This window comes from Lissotriton helveticus, chromosome 4_2 (genome assembly GCF_964261635.1).
Source record: "Lissotriton helveticus chromosome 4_2, aLisHel1.1, whole genome shotgun sequence".
NCBI classification, from domain to species: Eukaryota; Metazoa; Chordata; class Amphibia; order Caudata; family Salamandridae; genus Lissotriton; species Lissotriton helveticus.
In genome coordinates, this window is record NC_136064.1 from 27322384 (window position 1) to 27347043 (window position 24660).

A 24660-nucleotide genomic window follows, 5' to 3' on the forward strand; every position below is an offset into this window, starting at 1 on the left:
CCTGTTCTCTTCTCTTCTCCTGTGCTGATCTGCTGTTCTCTTCCACCCTGCGTCCTTCTCTTACTCCCTGTTCTCTTCTCCCGTGCTGATCTGCTGTTCCCTTCCACCCGCCTCCTTCTTTAACTCCATGTTCTCTTCTTCTTTGCTGATCTGCTTCTCTGTTCCACCCCACCTCTGTCTTTAACTTCCTGTTCTCTTCTCCCTTGCTGATCTGTTGCTCTCTTCCACCCCACCTCCTTCTTTAACACCCTGTCTGTTCTCTTCTGCTGTTCTGATCTGCTCTTCTCTTCCGCCCGCCTTCTTCTTTAGATCTCTGTTCTCTACTCTGCTGCTGATCTGCTGTTCTTTTCCACTTGTCTCCATCTGTAACTCCCCCTTCTCTACTCCTGTGCCGATCTGCTGTTCTCTTCTACCCAGCCTCCTTCTTTATCTAGCTGTACTCTTCTCCCGTGCTGATCTGCTGTTCTCTTTCCACCACCTCCTTCTTTAACTCCCTTTTCTCTTCTCTTGTGCTGATCTGCTGTTCTCTTCCACCCCACCTCCTTCTTTAACTCCCTGTTCTCTTCTCCCGTGCTGATCTGCTGCTCTCTTCCACCTCGCCTCCTTCTCTAACTACCCTGTTCTCTTCTCTTCTCCTGTGCTGATCTGCTGCTCTCTTCCAACCCACCTCCTTATTTAACTCCTGGTTCTCTTCTGCTGTGCTGATCTACTGCTCTCTACCACCCACCTCCTTCTCCAACTCCCTGTTCTCTTCTCCCTTGCTGATCTACTGCTCTCTTCCAGCCCGCCTCCTTCTTTAATTCCCTGTTCTCTTCTCTCCTCTTTTCCTGTGCTGATCTGCTGCTCCTTTCCAGCCCACCTCCTTTTTTAACTCCCTGTTCTCTTCTCCTGTGCTGATCTTCTGTTCTCTTCGACCCACTTCCTTCTTTAAATCCTTCTCTTCTTCTCCTTTGCTGACCTGCTGCTCTCTTCCACCGCCTCCTTCTTTAACTCCCTGTTCATTAATCCCGTGCTTATCTGCTGCTCTCTTCCACCTGCCTCCTTCCCTAACTCCCCGTTCTCTTCTCCCGTGGTGATCTGCTGTTCCCTCCGGCCCGCCTCCTTCTTTAACTCTCTGTTCCCTTCTCTTCTCCTGTGCTGATCTGCTGTTCTCTTTCACCAAACCTCCTTCTTTAACTCCCTGTTCTCTTCTGCTGTGCTGATCTGCTGCTCTCTTCAACCCCACCTCCTTCTTTAACTCCCTGTTCTCTTCTGCTGTGCTGATCTGCTGCTCTCTTCCACCCACCTCCTTCTCTAACTCCCTGTTCTCTTCTGCTGTGCTGATCTGCTGCTCTCTTCCACCTCGCCTCCTTCTCTAACTACCCTGTTCTCTTCTCTTTTCCTGTGCTGATCTGCTGCTCCTTTCCACCCCACCTCCTTCTTTAACTCCCTGTTCTCTTCTCCTGTGCTGATCTTCTGTTCTTTTCCACCCGCTTCCTTCTTTAACTCCTTGTTCTCTTCTCCTTTGCTGATCTGCTGCTCTCTTCCACCCGCCTCCTTCTTTAACTCCCTGTTCATTAATCTTGTGATGATCTGATGTGCTAATCCACCCGCCTCCTACTTTTACTCCCTGTTCTCTACTCTTCTCCTGTGCTGATCTGCTGCTCTCTTCCACCCCACCTCCTTCTTTAACACCCACCCTGTTCTCTCCTGCTATGCTGATCTGCTGTTCTCTTCCACTCGCCTCCTTCTTTAACTCCCCATTCTTTTCTCCCATGCTGATCTACTGTTCTCTTCTGAATGCCTCCTTCTTTAACTCCCTGTTCTCTCCTCTTCTCCTGTGCTGATCTGCTGTTTTCTACCAGTACGCCTCCTTCACTAACTCCTTGTTCTCTTCTCCCGTGCTTATCTGCTGTTCTCTTCCACCACCTCCTTCTTTAACACCCTGTTCTCTTATCCCGTGCTGATCTGTTGCTCTCTTCCACCCGCCTCCTTTTCTAACTCCCTGTTCTCCTTTCCTGTGCGGATCTGCTGTTTCTTCTGCCCGCTTCCTTCTTTAACTCCCTGTTCTCTTCTCCTGTGTTGACCTGCTGCTCTCCTCCACCCTGCCCCTCCTTCTATAACTCCCTTTTCACTGCTCCCTTGTTGATCTGCTGTTCTCTTCCTCCCGCCTCCTTCTTTAACTCGCTGTTCTCTTCTCCTATGCTGATCTGCTTTTCTCATCAACCCCACCTCCTTCTTTAACTCCCTGTTCTCTTCTCCTGTGCTGATCTGCTGTTCTCTTCTGCCCACCTCCTTCTTTAACTCCCTGTTCTATTCTCCTGTGTTGATCTGCTGCTCTATTCCACCCGTCTCCCTCTATAACTCCCTGTTCTCTTCTCCCATGCTGATCTGCTGCTCTCATCCACCCCACTTCCTTCTTTAACTCCCTCTTCTCCTCTCCTGTGCTGATCTGCTGTTCTCTTCTGCCGGCCTCCTTCTTTATCTCCCTGTTCTCTTCTCCCATGCTGATCTGCTGCTCTCATCCACCCCACTTCCTTCTTTAACTCCCTGTTCTCTCTCTCTTGTGCTGATCTGCTGTTCTCGTCTATCCCACCTCCTTCTTTAACTCCCTGTTCTCTTCTACTGTGCTGATATGCTGCTCTAATCCACCCCACCTCCCTCTTTAACTCCCTCTTCTCCTCTCCTGTGCTGATCTGCTGCTCTCTTTCACCCACACTTCCTTCTCTAACTCCCTGTTCTCTTCTCTTCTCCTGTGCTGATCTGCTGCTCCTTTCCAACCCACCTTGTTAGAATTGGGGGTCTCTGGTTGGCGCAGGTATGTACTTGTGACGAGCAGGGACCCTCTCCTTTAGTCAGGGCAAGGGACTTACTCTAGAGAATAACCCCTGCTCACCCTCTAGGTTGCATGGAGCGAGCAGACGAGGCTGATCCCTGAGCGTTATAGGTTAAGCATTTATGACAATTACACAATAATCAAAAATGACCCAACACAAATGGACACCAATCTAGGTTTTATGAAAATACGTAAGCTTTATGTAAATATATACTTCTAGGCATATTTAAATACAAGACCGTAATAACGTTTCTCAAATATGTGCCACCAGATCGTTTTAGGCAAAGCGTCTCTTAAACAAATAAATGTGTAGTTCTGTTCATCGTGCGCATGGCGCACTCTTGGTCCGACTTCTATACTGGGCTCACAAGGTTAAAATAATACTGTCCAGTTATTGCAGACCTCGGGGTCTGTGATGTGCGCACAGGGGGGCATGAACTGGGGCACAGTACCGTTGTGAGGAGCGCATTCTGGCCGAAACAGGCAAGCTGGGCGTGGCGGAGGACGGGGAAATTGGTTGGCCTTTGGATGCGGTGGTCCCGGCTGAGTCCGGCTTCGAGGGGACGAGGCGGAGAGCGGGGGCCACGGGGCGATGAGGCGGATGAGGGGAATCCTCAGGGACGCTGGGGGCATTGCATCGTTCGAGCCGTGCCTTCGGGACTGCTGGGGGTGCTGAGGTACTATGCGGGCATGTTCGGCACAGGGCTTCCAGTATGCAGCATACGTGGAGGCGTGCGGCGCGCGGCGTGGCACTGCGGGACCCAAGCGTGCAGCGCGGGGTGGCTGGGTACGTCTCAAACGTACGCGCCGTCTGGGGCTCGAGGCAGCTCACGGGTTGAATTCCAGTGGGAGAGGTGAGGGGCACCCAGTGCGGCGCGAACGGGATGAGGTGGCAGAGTGCGGGCAGCCCAGCGAGGCGTAGGGTGAGCGGCTCAAACTAGAGCAGGGCTCAGACAAGGCAGGGGCAACCGGGCACAAGTGTCACGACCCAAGGAGGGGGCGAGGCGCACTGGGAATCATGGCTCCAGCAAAGGGGGGAAGGCAGCAGACCAGCAGCAAACAGCGAAGGCAGGATAAGAACCCAATGGTCATGGGGCTCAGTTCAGGGGGCAAGCTCGCTTCCAAGCCCTTGAAGATCGTTTCTTTTGAAGTGCACAAGAAGATTGTAAAAAGTCTCTCTCAGTCTTTTCTCCTCTCCTTCTTAAAGCAAGGGACCCACCACAGGTCAGTCTCCCAGGTCAGAGACAGTAGTCCTCCATGCAGTTTTCCCAGATCCTTCTCTTCGGGCAGAGGTTCTTCTTGGCGCCAACAGGACTCGGGGCCCGATGTAGGTCGGTCGGTAACGACCGAAAATCGGTATTTTCGGCCGTTACCGACCGGTATTTGAGCTTTGGTATGTAGGGACACATATTTTACAGAATCGGTAAATTTACCGATCGGTAAATTTACCGATTCTGTAAAATACCGAATCGGTATTTTTACCGATTCGGTAAACTTGAAATGTAGGTGGGACTTTTCAGAGTCCCACAAGCCGTACAGAATCGGTATTTTACCATCAAATCTATTTGATGGTAAAATACCGATTCCAGTGTGCATGCACATGTGTGCATGCACACCTGTGCCATATGACAGGCAGACCTGCCCTTAGGGCAGGTATGCCTGCCACATGGCACCCAAGCCTCTTTTGGGGGTGCCAGAGGGTGTCAAAGTGACACCCCCTGCACCCTTGTGTCAGTCGGTATTTACCGATTCGGTAAATACCGATTCGGTAATGCCCATTCATTCCTATGGGCTTCAAAGCCCATAGGAATGAATGGGCATTACCGGTCGGTATTTACCGAATCGGTAAATACAGATTTTTACCGATTCGGTAAAAGGAACATCTGGATGTTCCTACATGTCCCCCATTCTTATTTACCGATTCTTAATTACCGAATCGGTAAAATTCGGTAATTAAGAATCGGTAACTGAGTCCTACCTACATCTGGCCCCTGGTTTCTTAGGAACAGGGCTCCTAATTTTATACCCCAAATCCTTTGTTCTTTCAGGCCATGGGGGCCTTTGCCTAATCCAGTCCAGTTCCTGAGCACTCTGTTTTGGGCAACTCTGATTTTTATTTCAGGGTGCAGGGCAGGGACATCAGACGATGCGCAGGAGGTGGAGCCAGCATTTTGGTGACAAGTACAGTCCAGGAGCACTCTGTTGACAGTCTTCCCTCTCTCTTCACAAGGTGCAGGGAAGAGTCATCAGCCGCTCCCCAGGGGGTGGAGCCAGCATTGAGGTGGCAGAGCACAGCCCTATTCAGAGTCAAGGGGCACTCCCCCACCCATCCTGGTGTAATCTCTCTATTCACCACCTGTCAGCCCCAGTCTGTGTATTGGAATTCCCCAGCCCTGACACACACAGAAACCAGACAGCAGATACACATCCTAGCAGAGGCGGGCTGAAATGGTTAGGCGAGCAAATACTAACTTTCTAAAAGTAGTATTTGCAAACACAGGATATTAAAATAAACTTTACTAAAAGAAGTATTTTATTATTCTGAGTTCAGGCATACTAAACTTGACTTTCTACCATGCTCTCTGAGTCTGTTAGGATTATAGAGTGTAATAATTCCAGCAGCCCATCCTGGCCTATGGAGAGCAGGTGGCCTTATAATAGTGAAAAACGAAAATGGCTGTAATTCACTATTAGGACATGCCACACACACCAGGGCTTGTCCTACCTTATGTTTACAATGCACCCTGCCCATGGGCCTACCATAGGGGTGACTAATATGAAGTTAAGGGAAGGTTTAGGGACTGGCAAGTAGGTGCATTTGCACAGTCAGCATGACAGTACCAGGCTGCACGCAGGTTCTGCAATGTCAGACCTTAGACACATTTTAAAGTGCTGCTTCTGTGGGTGGCACAACCAGTGCTGCAGGCCCACTAGCAGAATTTGTATTTACAAGCCCTGGCTCTCTACTGGTGCACTTTACTGGGGTCTGACAGTAAACCAAATACGCCAAACATGGAATCCAATCACTGTATACATTTTCCATAGGGAGCACTTGCACGGTGGCACTGATTGGCAGTGGCACAGTGTCCTGAGCAGCTAACTCCAGCAAAACACATGAGGCACATCAGCAAAAGTGAAAGGGAGAATCACGCAAGGTGCCAGGTCTTACACGTGTCCCCTCCAGCTGAAATGTGGGGGGAACTACCCTACCCCTGGGAGTTCCTCATCACTAAAGCGGAAAAAACTGGAGAAACCGTCAGCATTGGCGTGGTCTGTGCCAGGGCGATGTTCCACCGTGAAGTCCATACCCTGAAGGGAAATGGACCACCTCAACAGCTTTGGGTTCTCACCCCTCATTTGTATCAACCATCTGAGGGGCCTGTGGTCTGTCTGAAACCGGAAGGGAGACCCAAACAAGTAGGGTCTTAGCTTATTCAATGCCCAGACCACAGCAAATGCTTCTCGCTTGTTAGAATTGGGGGTCTCTGGTTGGCGCAAGTATTCACTTGTGACAAGCAGGGACCCTCTCCTCTAAGTCAGGGTGAAGGATGACCCCTTAGAATTACCCTTGCTCACCCTCTAGGTGCGTGGCGTGAGCAGCCAAGGATATTCTTCAGGCGTTTCTGAGTTAAGCATTTGTAATTACACACAATGTAAAGATACGAATCCCCCCACAAATGGACACCAGGCTGTAGATATATAAAAATACGTTCTCTTTATGTAACAATATATATATGCAGGTAAGACTTATCACAAGACCAATATAACGATTTATGGGCCACAAGATTGTAATTAGGCAAGCGTTTTTCAGTTACAGTACAACAGGTTACCTTTTTAGGTCAATTCACTTCAAAAATGGTTCTCTTAGTTCTTTAGAAACAGCTCTTAGTCCCTGGAGACCTCCCACCAAGGTGTAATCCTGGCATTCACCACCTGTCATCCTCCAGCCCTGTCACTCACATAACCCAGACAGTCAGATACACATCCTAACAGAGGCGGGCTGAAATGGTTAGGCAAGCAAACACTAACTTTCTAAAAGTAGCATTTGCAAACACAGGATATTAAAATAAACTTTACTAAAAGAAGTATTTTTTTATTCTGAGTTCAGGCATACTAAGCTTTATTTTCTACCATGTTACCTGAGACTGTTGGGATTATAGGGTGTAATAATTCAAGCATGCCCATCTTGGCCTAAGAGAAAAGGTAGTCTTACAATAGTGAAAAACGAATTTGGCTGTAATTCACTATTAGGACATGCCTCACACATCAGAGCATGTCCTACCTTACCCTTACAATGCACCGTGCCCTTGGGCCTACCATAGGGGTGACTAATATGAAGTTAAGGGAAGGTTTAGGGGCTGGTAAGTGTGTGCACTTGCCCAGCCAGCATGACAGTCCCAGACTGCACGCAGGTTCTGCAATGGCAGACCCTAGACATATTTTTACATGGCTGCTTCTGCGGGTGGCGCAACCAGTGCTGCATGCCCACTAGCAGTATTGGCATTTACAAGCCCTGGCACTCCTGGTGCACTTTACTGGGGACTGACAGTAAATTCAATGAACCAATCAAGAACATCAATCATAGTTACACTTTCCATAGGGAGCACTTGCACTGCGGCACAGATTGGCCGTGGCGCAGTGCCCTGAGCAGCGGACACCAGCAAAAATATCTGAGGCACATCAGCAAAAAGTGGAAGGGAAACTCACGCCAAGGTGCCAGGTCTAACACGTGTCCCCTCCAGCTGAAATGTGGGGAGAACTACCCTTCCCCAGGGAGTTCCTCATCACTAAGGCGGAAAAACCTGGACAGACCATCAGCATTGGCGTGATCTGTGCCAGGGCGATGTTCCACCGTGAAGTCCATACCCTGTAGGCAGATGGACCACCTCAACAGTTTTGGGTTCTCACCTCTCATTTGCATCAACCATCCAAGGGGCCTGTGGTCTGTCTGAACCTGGAAGTGGGACCCAAACAAGTGGGGTCTTAGCTTCTTCAGCGCCCAGACCACAGCAAATGCTTCTCGCTCTATTGCACTCCACCTACGTTCCCGGGGAAGTAACCTCCTACTGATGAAGGCTACAGGTTGGTCCCGGCCCTCCTCAGTCATCTGTGAGAGAACAGCCCCTACACCATGCTCTGAAGTGTCTGTTTGCACTAGAAATTCCTTGGAGAAATCAGGGGCCAAGAGCACGGGCGCCGTGCACATGGCAGTTTTCAGGGTGTAAAAAGCCTTCTGACAGGTGTCAGTCCAGATCACATTCCTGGGCTGCTTCTTGGAAGTCAGCTCTGTCAAGGCGGTCACAATAGTGCCATAGCCCTTGACAAACCTCCTGTAGTACCCAGTGAGCCCCAGGAAGGCTCTCACTGCAGTCTGGGTCTTGGGGGGTTCCTAAGCCAGGAGGGTCTCAATTTTGGGTTGCAAGGGTGCCACCTTGCCACTCCCCAGTTGGTGTCCCAAGTACACCACTGAACCCTGCCCAATCTGGCACTTTGCTTGCCTTGATTGTGAGGCCTGCCTTGCGCAGGGCCATCTACACTTCCCAGAGGTGTCGCAGGTGTTCTTGCCAGGTGCCACTGAACACTGCAATGTCGTCCAGGTAGGCGGCACTGAACTCATCCAGCCCAACCAACACCTGGTTGACCAACCTCTGAAAGGTGGCAGGGGCATTCTTCATTCCAAATGGCATAACCCTGAACTGGAAATGCCCATCTGGTGTAGAGAATGCTGACCTCTCTTTTGCCCCATCGGTCAAGGCGATCTGCCAGTACCCAGACGTTAAATCAAACGTGCTGAGGAACTGGGCAGCCCCTAGCCTATCAATGAGCTCATCAGCTCTGGGGATAGGGTTTGCGTCAGTCTTCGTGACCGAATTGAGTCCTCTGTAGTCCACACAGAACCAGTGTTCGGGTGTGGCTCCCGGCGCAGCAGCCTTTGGGACCAAGAGCACGGGGCTGGACCAAGGATTGCTGGAGGACTCAACCACCCTAAGAGCATGCATTTTGGAGACCTCCTCCTTGATGCAGGCTCTGACCCTGTCAGTTACTCTGTAGGCCTTATGCTTCACAGGTAAGCTGTCTCCTGTTTCCACATAATGGACGCACCAATCTGTGACACCAGCAACCAGGGAGAACAGATCTGGAAACTGCCCCAGCAATTGGCGGCAATTTTCTTGTTGCTTAGGCGTCAGGGTGAGTGAGAGGTTAACTCCATCCACTGACCCATCTTTCTCAGAGGCGACCAAGAGGTCAGGAAGAGGCTCAGTCTCCTCTTCCATCCCATCATCAGTTGCCAAGAGCATGCCCACTTCGTACCTCTCCAAGTGGGGCTTAAGGCGGTTAACATGTAGGACTCTCAAAGGGTTCCGGGGAGACTGCATGTCCACCAAGTAGGTGACAGGACTCTTGCGCTCCACAACCTCAAATGGACCTGTCCACTCATCCTGAAGTGCAAAAGGCTCCACTGAGGCCAAGACCCACACCTTTTGTCCAGGTTGAAGCTCTACCAGAGTGGCATTCTGGTCGTACCACCGCTTCATCTCTTCCTGGCTGGCTTCCAGATTTGCCTCAGCAAGTTGCCTGTATCGCCTGTTCTGGTTTCTGAAGGCCAGCATGTAACTGTATACATTCTGGGGAGGTTTCCTGAGAGATTGCTCCCAGCCTTCCTTCACCAAACTCAGAGGTCCTCTCACTGGGTGACCATACAGCAGTTCAAAGGGGCTGAACCCCAGGGACTTCTGTGGTACCTCACGGTATGCAAAGAGAAGACATGGCAAGAGGACGTCCCACTTGCGCCTCATTGGACCTTCCAGGCCCATGATCATGCCCTTTAGGGTTCGGTTGAATCTCTCAACCAACCCATTTCCAATGGGGATCGTAAGGGGTGGTGAACTTGTAGGTTACACCACACTCTTGCCAAAGGGATTTCATATACTTGGATATGAAATGTGTCCCCCTGTCACTCACCACCTCTAGAGGGAATCCCACTCGTGAGAAAATTCCCATCAGTGCCCGTCCCACCACGGGGGCCGTCACTGTCCTCAGAGGGATGGCTTCAGGGTACCGGGTGGCATGGTCCACCAAGACCAGGATGAACCTGTTACCCATGGCTGGCTTGGGGTCCAGAGGCCCAACAATGTCAATACCCACTCGCTGGAATGGAGTACTGACCACGGGGAAGGGTTGCAGAGGAGACTTGTGCTTCCCTCCGCTCTTACCACTTGCCTGGCAAGTCTGACAAGATCTACAGTGAGCATCTGAGCTCTTGTGCATTTGGGGCCAGTAAAGGTAGGTGACAAGCCTGTCATAGGTCTTGTCCATCCCCAAATGTCCTGCTAAAGGCACATCATGAGCCAGCCCCAGTAGGAAGGCTCTGAACTTCTGGGGTACCACCAGCTCACGGGCTAACCCAGGTTCAGCAGCCTTAGGCTCTGAGTACAGGAGGTCATTCTCCCAGTACACATAATGTGTCTTGGCCTGAACACCATTTGCCTAGTCTGCAGCCTGCTGCCGCATACCCACGAGAGAAGGGCATTCCTTCTGATCCCTGCAGAATGCCTCCCTGGAGTGGCCTCCTTCTTGCTGCCAATGGGTCAGCTCAGGCAGGTCCACCAGTTCAGCAATCTCTTCCCCTGTAGGCTCCAGGGCATCCCCCTCAAGGTCTGCTTCCTCCTGGACCGTGGGAACTTCAGGGGCCGGTTTCCCGCGCCCCCTGCGCCTCCTCTCTAAGGCGGGTTCCTGGGCCTCTCCTTCAGGCCCCAGGATCTCTTGAGCACCCCTACTGGCTGCCATTGACCGGGTGGTCACGCACGCCCAGTCAGGCAGACCCACCATCCTCAGGTGGGTCGTCTTCTCCACCTTTTCCCAAGGGGAGTCTTCCAAGTATTTCCATAGCAAACAGTCTACAGGCATGGCTTTCCTCACACAGACCTGCAGAGTACCAGAGACCCCCCCCCACTCGAAGGGAACTTGAGCCATCGGACACTGGCTCTCTGAGTTGTCGGCATTGATAACCCTACAGTAGGCATGGGGTACAACCTGCTCTTGAGACACCAGGTGCTGCCTCACTGCAGTCACACTGGCTCCTGTACCTCTAAGAGCCTCAGTTTTCTTACCATTGATGGTCACCACCTGCCCATATTTCTTAGTGTTAGAGGGCAGGTAGTTCTCAGGAACCATCTCACTGTCTCCTAGAGAGACTAGGGTCATCTGGACGATATCTCCACCCCTAGGATTACTACTTCTTCCTCCAAATTAATACTAGCTACTTGCCTCCTTCCCTAACTCCCCGTTCTCTTCTCCCATGGTGATCTGCTGTTCCCTCCGGCCCGCCTCCTTCTTTAACTCCCTGTTCCCTTCTCTTCTCCTGTGCTGATCTGCTGTTCTCTTTCACCCCACCTCCTTCTTTAACACCCTTTTCTCTTCTGCTGTGCTCATATTGTGTTCTCTTACACCTGCCTCCTTCTTTAACTCACCGTTCTCTTCTCCCATGCTGATCTGCTGTTCTCTTCCGCCCGCCTCCTTCTTTAACTCCCTGTTCTCTTCTCTTCTCCTGTGCTGATCTGCTGTTTTCTTCCACCCGCCTCCTTCTTTAACACCCTGTTCTCTTATTCCATGCTGATCTGCTGCTCTCTTCCACCCGCCTCCTTCTCTAACTCCCTGTTCTCTTCTCCCGTGCTGATCTCCTGCTCTCTTCCACCCGCCTCCTTCTCTACCTCCCCGTTCTCTTTTCCCGTGCTGATCTGCTGTGCTCTCCGGCCCGCCTCCTTCTTTAAATCCCTGTTCTCTTCTCTTCTCCTGTGCTGATCTGCTGTTCTCTTCCACCCTGCGTCCTTCTCTTACTCCCTGTTCTCTTCTCCCGTGCTGATCTGCTGTTCCCTTCCACCCGCCTCCTTCTTTAACTCCATGTTCTCTTCTTCTTTGCTGATCTGCTTCTCTTTTCCACCCCACCTCTGTCTTTAACTTCCTGTTCTCTTCTCCCTTGCTGATTTGCTGCTCTCTTCCACCCCACCTCCTTCTTTAACATCCTGTCTGTTCTCTTCTGCTGTTCTGATCTGCTCTTCTCTTCCGCCCGCCTTCTTCTTTAGATCTCTGTTCTCTACTCTGCTTCTGATCTGCTGTTCTTTTCCACTTGTCTCCATCTGTAACTCCCCCTTCTCTACTCCTGTGCCGATCTGCTGTTCTCTTCTACCCAGCCTCCTTCTTTATCTAGCTGTACTCTTCTCCCGTGCTGATCTGCTGTTCTCTTTCCACCACCTCCTTCTTTAACTCCCTTTTCTCTTCTCTTGTGCTGATCTGCTGTTCTCTTCCACCCCACCTCCTTCTTTAACTCCCTGTTCTCTTCTCCCGTGCTGATCTGCTGCTCTCTTCCACCTCGCCTCCTTCTCTAACTACCCTGTTCTCTTCTCTTCTCCTGTGCTGATCTGCTGCTCTCTTCCAACCCACCTCCTTATTTAACTCCTGGTTCTCTTCTGCTGTGCTGATCTACTGCTCTCTACCACCCACCTCCTTCTCCAACTCCCTGTTCTCTTCTCCCTTGCTGATCTACTGCTCTCTTCCAGCCCGCCTCCTTCTTTAATTCCCTGTTCTCTTCTCTCCTCTTTTCCTGTGCTGATCTGCTGCTCCTTTCCAGCCCACCTCCTTTTTTAACTCCCTGTTCTCTTCTCCTGTGCTGATCTTCTGTTCTCTTCGACCCACTTCCTTCTTTAACTCCTTGTCTTCTTCTCCTTTGCTGACCTGCTGCTCTCTTCCACCGCCTCCTTCTTTAACTCCCTGTTCATTAATCCTGTGCTTATCTGCTGCTCTCTTCCACCTGCCTCCTTCCCTAACTCCCCGTTCTCTTCTCCCGTGGTGATCTGCTGTTCCCTCCGGCCCGCCTCCTTCTTTAACTCTCTGTTCCCTTCTCTTCTCCTGTGCTGATCTGCTGTTCTCTTTCACCAAACCTCCTTCTTTAACTCCCTGTGCCGCTCGCTTTCAGAGGTTTTTGCCAGCGTTGTCCTGTCTCATCTACCACTTGCTACAGGAGTAGCGGACCTGTTGCCAAGCCTAATCTGCCACGGAGGAAGGAGTGAATTGCAGCGAGGCCGCAGAGGAGGCGAGAGGCGCGGCCCCGGGACTGCGAGGTACAGCGCTGCTAACATCAGCTGTTTCCTCTTCCCGAGGGTGCCGCGCCCCCTCCCAGTGCCCCGCCCCCTAAGGAGTACTTAACCTCTCGCGGCCCCCGCTTCGCGGGAGCCGCTCGCTTTCAGAGGTTTTTGCCAGCGTTGTCCTGTCTCATCTACCACTTGCTACAGGAGTAGCGGACCTGTTGCCAAGCCTAATCTGCCACGGAGGAAGGAGTAAAGTGCAGCGAGGCCGCAGAGGAGGCGAGAGGCGCGGCCCCGGGACTGCGAGGTACAGCGCTGCTAACATCAGCTGTTTCCTCTTCCCGAGGGTGCCGCGCCCCCTCCCAGTGCCCCGCCCCCTAAGGAGTACTTAACCTCTCGCGGCCCCCGCTTCGCGGGAGCCGCTCGCTTTCAGAGGTTTTTGCCAGCGTTTTCCTGTCTCATCTACCACTTGCTACAGGAGTAGCGGACCTGTTGCCAAGCCTAATCTGCCACGGAGGAAGGAGTAAATTGCAGCGAGGCCGCAGAGGAGGCGAGAGGCGCGGCCCCGGGACTGCGAGGTACAGCGCTGCTAACATCAGCTGTTTCCTCTTCCCGAGGGTGCCGCGCCCCCTCCCAGTGCCCCGCCCCCTAAGGAGTACTTAACCTCTCGCGGCCCCCGCTTCGCGGGTGCCGCTCGCTTTCAGAGGTGTTTGCCAGCGTTGTCCTGTCTCATCTACCACTTGCTACAGGAGTAGCGGACCTGTTGCCAAGCCTAATCTGCCACGGAGGAAGGAGTAAATTGCAGCGAGGCCGCAGAGGAGGCGAGAGGCGCGGCCCCGGGACTGCGAGGTACAGCGCTGCTAACATCAGCTGTTTCCTCTTCCAGAGGGTGCCGCGCCCCCTCCCAGTGCCCCGCCCTCCCGTCACACCCTCATAAGAAAGGGCTGTAACGCGTATCGCGGGACGCGCGCGGGTCGCAGCCCGGGGCGAAGCTCGGGCCAAGGGCGGGCCCGTTGTTGCCCGTTAGTGCCCGATAGAGACCGGTCCGGGCCACCCCTCTTTCATCACTGAACTCGCAAGTAGGTATTCATCATGCCACCGAAAACAAGGAGCTCCACTAAGCCAAAATCCAAACATGCACACGAAGTAGCCCAAGTAACAGGCCCTATCGACCTATTCATCTCACGGGTAAACGAGACAATAAATCAGAGTATAGCTCTGATGGAAAAGAGAGTATCACTAGATCTCATGAGTGCTAATGCGAAGCGCTCCTCTCTAGGCGCTATTGCAAACGCCACCACCCCGATCCATCTTAATACACAAAACTGTTCACTTCCAACGTCTCTGTTAGCACCAGATACAAACTCAGTCCCGTCGGTAGTAAACCTTTCCGTTACACAGTCAGAGTCAGATCTCTCCATTACGTTTGATGATTTGGAAACAACCCCTGATTTAGCTATCTGTCACACCCAGGGGGATGCCCAACCATACGATAACCAGCATCAACAAGGGGAAAGGGAAGGAGCAATTCCAAAAACCCACCCAGCAACCACTGAAGAAGTACCAACTAATGCCCCGCTTTCAGAACAGGTGCCAACCCATTCTAACCCTACAGCGTCCCATAGCATACCATTTCTCCCAGTAACTAACCAACCTCACAAGGCAATTTCCAATGACTATTTAGAAAACCAATGCAAAACTTGTAGAGTTACCTCACAAGTCCTCACTACAATAAAAGATCTGTTATTTCAACACCTAAAGCCCATTCAACTCAGTATCAGGAATCTCGAAGCTCAGTTAACTATCATCTCGGCTACCATTCTAGACTCAAACACCCGTATAGAAACAAAGGGTCAGCATAATATGTCACAGCCACCTAAAAAACAGTTACAAGTACACATACAGAAAACAGCAAATCACACAAATCTTCCGTCACTAGCACAGAAAAACTACAAACAAAACACCTCATTACCTAAATCTGTAATAAAAATGCCCCAACTTCAGAAAGAGAAATCTCCCGCTATACCCACTCAGCAAACAGTAAACACAGATTCAGTCATGATAGACACCCCAGGTCCAGTGACAAACACAGACAGCAATAGAGCCTGCTCAGGAAAAAGGCCCGAAACTTTTCCATCTAAACCACTGCCCTCTCAAACGACCCCTAAAAACACATCCAAAAAACTCACAGCAGCTAGACGCCCTGCCCACTTGCCTCCGGAAGCCACTCCTTACACAATAGTTCTCACAGGTGTACCAGAGCTAACTGATGACACACCCGAAACTGCATGGTCTCTCAAAAACAAAGCCATGCAGTGGTTAAGCATCAATAGACCGCTCGAATCCCACCTATCCGGAGGGATCACAACAGCCCGTAGGGTAGCCTGGTTAGGCAAAACGACAAAGACAATCTGCGGAGACTGCATCATTGTAACATGCAGAGATCCCTCAACAGTGGATTACATCTGTGCCTGGCCTCAGCTTGATAAAAAAGGGGGGATTGACGCCCGTCATCTCTCCTTTTTCTATCCGCCAGCAAAACATCAACGTAACCCTCTACCCTGGTCATGGCACCAGCTCCCCAAAGAACCATGGAACCAGGAGCCATGGTACCAAGTGCCATGGAAACAGACGGAATACACATATGACTATGTAGGTAGGGGTGGACCGAGAGAAAGGCCCAGAGAACGCCAGAGGCCCTACTGGCAAGAAAGACCCTTTCAAACCTATGAAGGATGGCAGGGCCTCTCAACTCAAAACCGTTTTGATTGTCTCGAAATGGTTGATTGACCATTCAAGGACACATCGAGACATCCTAAAACCGATATTACATTGCAATTACTGAACGTTAACCAGTATCTAATATTCCCAGAGTCACCACAAGCGAGTCACGAAATCACATTGCAGGAACAATACAATATTTCTTTCACCAAAACTGGAAAACCTCCATATATCTGTCAGGGATTACCTAACGTTCCAAACAAGGCTCCAACTATTATCCCCTCAACGGAAGCTGACACCAATTCGGGATTGTGTCCTCAGCAACCCGTAGCCTTTAATAAGAACCCGATAAAACCACCACACACCGTTACGGAATTCTCAACCCTGACTTTGACTATCGCTTATTGGAATGTTGCAGGCCTAATTACAAAAATAACCTCTTCCTCATGGCTTGACACAGCAAAAAACCATCACATTCTGTGCCTACAAGAGACCTGGTGTACAACTCCACTTCATTTAGTGGGCTATAAAACATTTTTTACTCAAGCAGTACCTAGTAGTATGGGCAGACCAAAAGGCGGGCTTACGACCTTCATTTCAAATACCCTTCCACTTACTGTGAAACTGTTAAAGGAAACACCGTTCTTTCAAATCATACAAATCACACAGTTAACAAAAACGAAAGGAGATCTACATATATACATAAATTACTATAATAACTCAGGCAACGTGGAATGCTGCTCACACCTAGATGAAATAGTCGCATACTTACTCTCATTTCAAAAAACAAACAATAAATCCACAATCTATCTCATCTGGGGTGGCAATTTTAATCTTACGCTGTGCCCAAAGCACAAAAATGGGAACTGTGGGCTACAGAATGAACTTGGAAACCCCATCCCTCACTTTGTGCACACGTTAGGGGGCAATAAACTAAACGAAATTCTCTTCACCCTAGACCTTGACTTTGTCAACGAACTAGTCAATCCGGAGCAGGCCTTTTTACCCACCTTTCACGGGCGAGGCTGCCTGTAAACCATCGACTACATTTTAACCTCAAACTCTTATAAAGGGCAACTAAGTGATTATAAAATTGGGTCCAACCCAATCAGCGACCACTATCCACTCAGTGTGGAAATCAACATGAAGCAAGCTGGGATACCCTCTCCAAAAGCTAGTTCCCTAGACCAACAATCGCTTGCCATGAAGAAGCTGAACGGGTATGCAATTAAATGGACAAAGATCGATCCGGAGGAGATGACACAGAGGGTTCTCGAAAAAACACACCTCTGGCTAACCAACTGTCTGTCCCCCGAGGCACCCCCAGAATTAATAGTCACCTCTTTCCAAAACATCCAGGAAGTAATAAGGGACGAGCTTTTCATTAATCCAAAAAACAAGCGAAAACTCCCTATCACGAGATGGTTCGATACCGCATGCCGGAAGGCCCTTACGTCTCTCAAAGAAACCCTACGACAGCAACCGAGAGACCCTCAAAAAATTTCCCAGTTAAGGAAAACCTACAACACTGCCCGGAAAAATCGTAAAAAGCAGATAAAGCAAGATCTATGGCTTCGACTACATGATAGCGCATTAAGGAAAGACAGCACTGTTTTCTGGCAGACCATAAGATCACCTCTCCTGGCCAACATCAGCGACCCTGACCATCTTGATGTGGCAATAACTGAGGATGACTGGGTCTCCCACTTTTCAAAAATCTTCGGAATATCATCGGATGTCACACCAACAATCCAAATACAGGAACCTGAACGGGCAATGAGCAACACCTATCCAATCAACCTACGCTTTACTCTAAATGAGGTTAGAAAGGCAATCAAGGCCTCAAAAACAGGCAAGGCCCCCGGCCCAGACAGGGTTCCTATGGACTTGTTTTTACACGACGTCGACTATTGGTCGAAAATAATTACATGTGTCATGGCCGCAGTCGTCTCAATCGGTCTCTTCCCTTCATGGTCAACATCGACACTTTTGCCCATCTTCAAAAAAGGGGACCGTAACGACCCAGCGTGCTATAGGCCGATCTCCCTTCTGGACTCCTTGGGCAAGATTGCAGGTCGAATACTCCTGGACCGACTACAATCTTGGGCCCGGGAGAACAACATCATCACTGACCTGCAATATGGCTTCCAGAAGGGGCTCGGAACGGTCGAACAGGCCCTAAATCTTGTCCTCTTGGCTGGAAAGTACGCGCGCGCTAAAGGAGGCAACATCTTCCTGGTCTATGTAGACCTAAGCGCGGCGTTCGACTGCGTACAGCATGCAAAGCTATGGCAGATCCTAGAACATATCGGAGTGGACCCACCCATATTAGCCTTCCTAAGAGAGTTATACACCAACGCAGAAGGCCGAGTTCGATTTGGCACTGGCGGTGAACTATCACGACCCTTTAAAATCTCAAGAGGAGTAAGACAGGGATGCGTACTGGCTCCCTTCCTGTTCAACCTATACACAAATGGGCTTGAACAGGCTATGCTGGAAGGGAGCCAGGACCTCCCACAGATAGATCACCGCCCGATACCCATTCTCCTGTATGCCGACGACTCGGTCATTCTGGCACGGACCCCGAATCAACTCCAACGGCAACTTAACAAATATGTGACCTTCATGGACTCTCTAGGCCTTAAAGTTAACATTAAAAAAACTTTTACAATGAACATCGGCCCAAGGCAAAGAGTCTCCAAGCCCATACTCATTAACAACAGCACACTAGAAAAAACATCGGTGTACCCATACCTGGGCATTCTAGTGGATGACACAATGACTTGGCGTAAGGCAGTGGAAGCCAGAAATCTTAATTTCCGCCGTGCTACATCAGCACTAATTACCTTTTCAAGGAAACTAGGCAAACCAGCTCCAGCGGAACTGTTAACCATATACTATGCGAAATGCCACAGCGTGGCTACATACGGAGCAGGTATCTGGGGCTATGGATGTATTGACCAACTCCAAGTCACTGAAAACGCCTTCATCAAGTACATCCTAGCCCTTCCCCAAAGTTCCCCGACCTCAGCTTCACACCGGGAGCTTGGCATGGAGTACATTATTGACACCATACGATGCCAGCCTATCCTTCTGTGGAAGCGTATATGGTGCAACCCCGAAAGTCATATTACCCGTTCCCTCATCACAGACTGTCTTGGCCTAGTGCACTGGCGGAAAATTCCGTGGCTTACCTATATCCACAAATTCTTTGTAGACATTGACTGTGAGCACTACTTTCTCGAACCACCCTCTATCGAAGACATCTCGAAGAGACAGCTGAAGCAAATATGTATGGGCCATCTAAGGGAACTCCGCAATCAAGCCGAGATTACCAAAACACAAAACGAAAAAATTTGCATATTGCAGACAGGGAAACTCATTCAGCCCTACCTGACATACTTTTTGTCGAACCATGAAAAATTTTTAATCACAAGATTCCGGTTTGACCTCTTTCATCGTTTGGTCTCATTTCCGGAAACGAAAAACTGGTCCCGAAATTTGATGAGCTGTCCTTGTGATGGAGTTTCTGTACAATCTACGATCCATGTCGTTCTTTTTTGCAAATACTACAGACCAGCAAGAAAAACATGGATTCTTCCTATTCTCCGATTTAGCGGAATAAGACAATCGTATCTAGCACTTTCCCTCTTACAATCCCCGAAATCCCCGCATGAAGCAAAACTGATAGCAATTTTTCTTAAAACAGTAATATCAACCCGTCGCAAAATCTCTACCTAACCCTGTATTCTTCCATTTTCCGTAGAAACAGTATCACCATTTCGAAACTCTTTTCTTCACAGTGATTCAAGTTTTGTGACCCTCTGTTTAATGATTTTAATCTCTGATTTATGTTTAAAAATTTCTTCTTTTTGGAAAAATGTACTTTTTATGATTATACATACCTATAATCGAATAAAAGTTGATGAAATGAAATGAATGAAACTCCCTGTTCTCTTCTGCTGTGCTGATCTGCTGCTCTCTTCAACCCCACCTCCTTCTTTAACTCCCTGTTCTCTTCTGCTGTGCTGATCTGCTGCTCTCTTCCACCCACCTCCTTCTTTAACTCCCTGTTCTCTTCTGCTGTGCTGATCTGCTGCTCTCTTCCACCTCGCCTCCTTCTCTAACTACCCTGTTCTCTTCTCTTTTCCTGTGCTGATCTGCTGCTCCTTTCCACCCCACCTCCTTCTTTAACTCCCTGTTCTCTTCTCCTGTGCTGATCTGCTGCTCTCTTCAACCCCACCTCCTTCTTTAACTCCCTGTTCTCTTCTGCTGTGCTGATCTGCTGCTCTCTTCCACCCACCTCCTTCTTTAACTCCCTGTTCTCTTCTGCTGTGCTGATCTGCTGCTCTCTTCCACCTCGCCTCCTTCTCTAACTACCCTGTTCTCTTCTCTTTTCCTGTGCTGATCTGCTGCTCCTTTCCACCCCACCTCCTTCTTTAACTCCCTGTTCTCTTCTCCTGTGCTGATCTTCTGTTCTTTTCCACCCGCTTCCTTCTTTAACTCCTTGTTCTCTTCTCCTTTGCTGATCTGCTGCTCTCTTCCACCCGCCTCCTTCTTTAACTCCCTGTTCATTAATCTTGTGATGATCTGATGTACTAATCCACCCGCCTCCTACTTTTACTCCCTGTTCTCTACTCTTCTCCTGTGCTGATCTGCTGCTCTCTTCCACCCCACCTCCTTCTTTAACACCCACCCTGTTCTCTCCTGCTATGCTGATCTGCTGTTCTCTTCCACTCGCCTCCTTCTTTAACTCCCCATTCTTTTCTCCCATGCTGATCTACTGTTCTCTTCTGAATGCCTCCTTCTTTAACTCCCTGTTCTCTCCTCTTCTCCTGTGCTGATCTGCTGTTTTCTACCAGTACGCCTCCTTCACTAACTCCTTGTTCTCTTCTCCCGTGCTTATCTGCTGTTCTCTTCCACCACCTCCTTCTTTAATACCCTGTTCTCTTATCCCGTGCTGATCTGTTGCTCTCTTCCACCCGCCTCCTTTTCTAACTCCCTGTTCTCCTTTCCTGTGCGGATCTGCTGTTTCTTCTGCCCGCTTCCTTCTTTAACTCCCTGTTCTCTTCTCCTGTGTTGACCTGCTGCTCTCTTCCACCCTGCCTCCTTCTATAACTTCCTTTTCACTGCTCCCTTGTTGATCTGCTGTTCTCTTCCTCCCGCCTCCTTCTTTAACTCGCTGTTCTCTTCTCCTATGCTGATCTGCTTCTCTCATCAACCCCACCTCCTTCTTTAACTCCCTGTTCTATTCTCCTGTGTTGATCTGCTGCTCTATTCCACCCGTCTCCCTCTATAACTCCCTGTTCTCTTCTCCCATGCTGATCTGCTGCTCTCATCCACCCCACTTCCTTCTTTAACTCCCTCTTCTCCTCTCCTGTGCTGATCTGCTGTTCTCTTCTGCCGGCCTCCTTCTTTATCTCCCTGTTCTCTTCTCCCATGCTGATCTGCTGCTCTCATCCACCCCACTTCCTTCTTTAACTCCCTGTTCTCTCTCTCTTGTGCTGATCTGCTGTTCTCGTCTATCCCACCTCCTTCTTTAACTCCCTGTTCTCTTCTACTGTGCTGATATGCTGCTCTAATCCACCCCACCTCCCTCTTTAACTCCCTATTCTCTTCTGCTGTGCTGATCTGCTGCTCTCTTTCTCCCACACTTCCTTCTCTAACTCCCTGTTCTCTTCTCTTCTCCTGTGCTGATCTGCTGCTCCTTTCCAACCCACCTTGTTAGAATTGGGGGTCTCTGGTTGGCGCAGGTATGTACTTGTGACGAGCAGGGACCCTCTCCTTTTGTCAGGGCAAGGGACTTACTCTAGAGAATAACCCCTGCTCACCCTCTAGGTTGCATGGAGCGAGCAGACGAGGCTGATCCCTGAGCGTTATAGGTTAAGCATTTATGACAATTACACAATAATCAAAAATGACCCAACACAAATGGACACCAATCTAGGTTTTATGAAAATACGTAAGCTTTATGTAAATATATACTTCTAGGCATATTTAAATACAAGACCGTAATAACGTTTCTCAAATATGTGCCACCAGATCGTTTTAGGCAAAGCGTCTCTTAAACAAATAAATGTGTAGTTCTGTTCATCGTGCGCATGGCGCACTCTTGGTCCGACTTCTATACTGGGCTCACAAGGTTAAAATAATACTGTCCAGTTATTGCAGACCTCGGGGTCTGTGATGTGCGCACAGGGGGGCATGAACTGGGGCACAGTACCGTTGTGAGGAGCGCATTCTGGCCGAAACAGGCAAGCTGGGCGTGGCGGAGGACGGGGAAATTGGTTGGCCTTTGGATGCGGTGGTCCCGGCTGAGTCCGGCTTCGAGGGGACGAGGCGGAGAGCGGGGGCCACGGGGCGATGAGGCGGATGAGGGGAATCCTCAGGGACGCTGGGGGCATTGCATCGTTCGAGCCGTGCCTTCGGGACTGCTGGTGGTGCTGAGGTACTATGCGGGCATGTTCGGCACAGGGCTTCCAGTATGCAGCATACGTGGAGGCGTGCGGCGCGCGGCGTGGCACTGCGGGACCCAAGCGTGCAGCGCGGGGTGGCTGGGTACGTCTCAAACGTACGCGCCGCCGGGGGCTCGAGGCAGCTCACGGGTTGAATTCCAGCGGGAGAGGTGAGGGGCACCCAGTGCGGCGCGAACGGGATGAGGTGGCAGAGTGCGGGCAGCCCAGCGAGGCGTAGGGTGAGCGGCTCAAACTAGAGCAGGGCTCAGACAAGGCAGGGGCAACCGGGCACAAGTGTCACGACCCAAGGAGGGGGCGAGGCGCACTGGGAATCATGGCTCCAGCAAAGGGGGGAAGGCAGCAGACCAGCAGCAAACAGCGAAGGCAGGATAAGAACCCAATGGTCATGGGGCTCAGTTCAGGGGGCAAGCTCGCTTCCAAGCCCTTGAAGATCGTTTCTTTTGAAGTGCACAAGAAGATTGTAAAAAGTCTCTCTCAGTCTTTTCTCCTCTCCTTCTTAAAGCAAGGGACCCACCACAGGTCAGTCTCCCAGGTCAGAGACAGTAGTCCTCCATGCAGTTTTCCCAGATTCTTCTCTTCGGGCAGAGGTTCTTCTTGGCGCCAACAGGATCTGGGGCCCGATGTAGGTCGGTCGGTAACGACCGAAAATCTGTATTTTCGGCCGTTACCGACCGGTATTTGAGCTTTGGTATGTAGGGACACATCCGATCGGTAAATTTACCGATTCTGTAAAATACCGAATCGGTATTTTTACCGATTCGGTAAACTTGAAATGTAGGTGGGACTTTTCAGAGTCCCACAAGCCGTACAGAATCGGTATTTTACCATCAAATCTATTTGATGGTAAAATACCGATTCCAGTGTGCATGCACATGTGTGCATGCACACCTGTGCCATATGACAGGCAGACCTGCCCTTAGGGCAGGTATGCCTGCCACATGGCACCCGAGCCTCTTTTGGGGGTGCCAGAGGGTGTCAAAGTGACACCCCCTGCACCCTTGTGTCAGTCGGTATTTACCGATTCGGTAAATACCGATTCGGTAATGCCCATTCATTCCTATGGGCTTCAAAGCCCATAGGAATGAATGGGCATTACCGGTCGGTATTTACCGAATCGGTAAATACAAATTTTTACCGATTCGGTAAAAGGAACATCTGGATGTTCCTACATGTCCCCCATTCTTATTTACCGATTCTTAATTACCGAATCGGTAAAATTCGGTAATTAAGAATCGGTAACTGAGTCCTACCTACATCTGGCCCCTGGTTTCTTAGGAACAGGGCTCCTAATTTTATACCCCAAATCCTTTGTTCTTTCAGGCCATGGGGGCCTTTGCCTAATCCAGTCCAGTTCCTGAGCACTCTGTTTTGGGCAACTCTGATTTTTATTTCAGGGTGCAGGGCAGGGACATCAGACGATGCGCAGGAGGTGGAGCCAGCATTTTGGTGACAAGTACAGTCCAGGAGCACTCTGTTGACAGTCTTCCCTCTCTCTTCACAAGGTGCAGGGAAGAGTCATCAGCCGCTCCCCAGGGGGTGGAGCCAGCATTGAGGTGGCAGAGCACAGCCCTATTCAGAGTCAAGGGGCACTCCCCCACCCATCCTGGTGTAATCTCTCTATTCACCACCTGTCAGCCCCAGTCTGTGTATTGGAATTCCCCAGCCCTGACACACACAGAAACCAGACAGCAGATACACATCCTAGCAGAGGCGGGCTGAAATGGTTAGGCGAGCAAATACTAACTTTCTAAAAGTAGTATTTGCAAACACAGGATATTAAAATAAACTTTACTAAAAGAAGTATTTTATTATTCTGAATTCAGGCATACTAAACTTGACTTTCTACCATGCTCTCTGAGTCTGTTAGGATTATAGAGTGTAATAATTCCAGCAGCCCATCCTGGCCTATGGAGAGCAGGTGGCCTTATAATAGTGAAAAACGAAAATGGCTGTAATTCACTATTAGGACATGCCACACACACCAGGGCTTGTCCTACCTTATGTTTACAATGCACCCTGCCCTTGGGCCTACCATAGGGGTGACTAATATGAAGTTAAGGGAAGGTTTAGGGACTGGCAAGTAGGTGCATTTGCACAGTCAGCATGACAGTACCAGGCTGCACGCAGGTTCTGCAATGTCAGACCTTAGACACATTTTAAAGTGCTGCTTCTGTGGGTGGCACAACCAGTGCTGCAGGCCCACTAGCAGAATTTGTATTTACAAGCCCTGGCTCTCTACTGGTGCACTTTACTGGGGTCTGACAGTAAACCAAATACGCCAAACATGGAATCCAATCACTGTATACATTTTCCATAGGGAGCACTTGCACGGTGGAACTGATTGGCAGTGGCACAGTGTCCTGAGCAGCTAACTCCAGCTAAACACATGAGGCACATCAGCAAAAAGTGAAAGGGAGAATCACGCAAGGTGCCAGGTCTTACACGTGTCCCCTCCAGCTGAAATGTGGGGGGAACTACCCTACCCCTGGGAGTTCCTCATCACTAAAGCGGAAAAAACTGGAGAAACCGTCAGCATTGGCGTGGTCTGTGCCAGGGCGATGTTCCA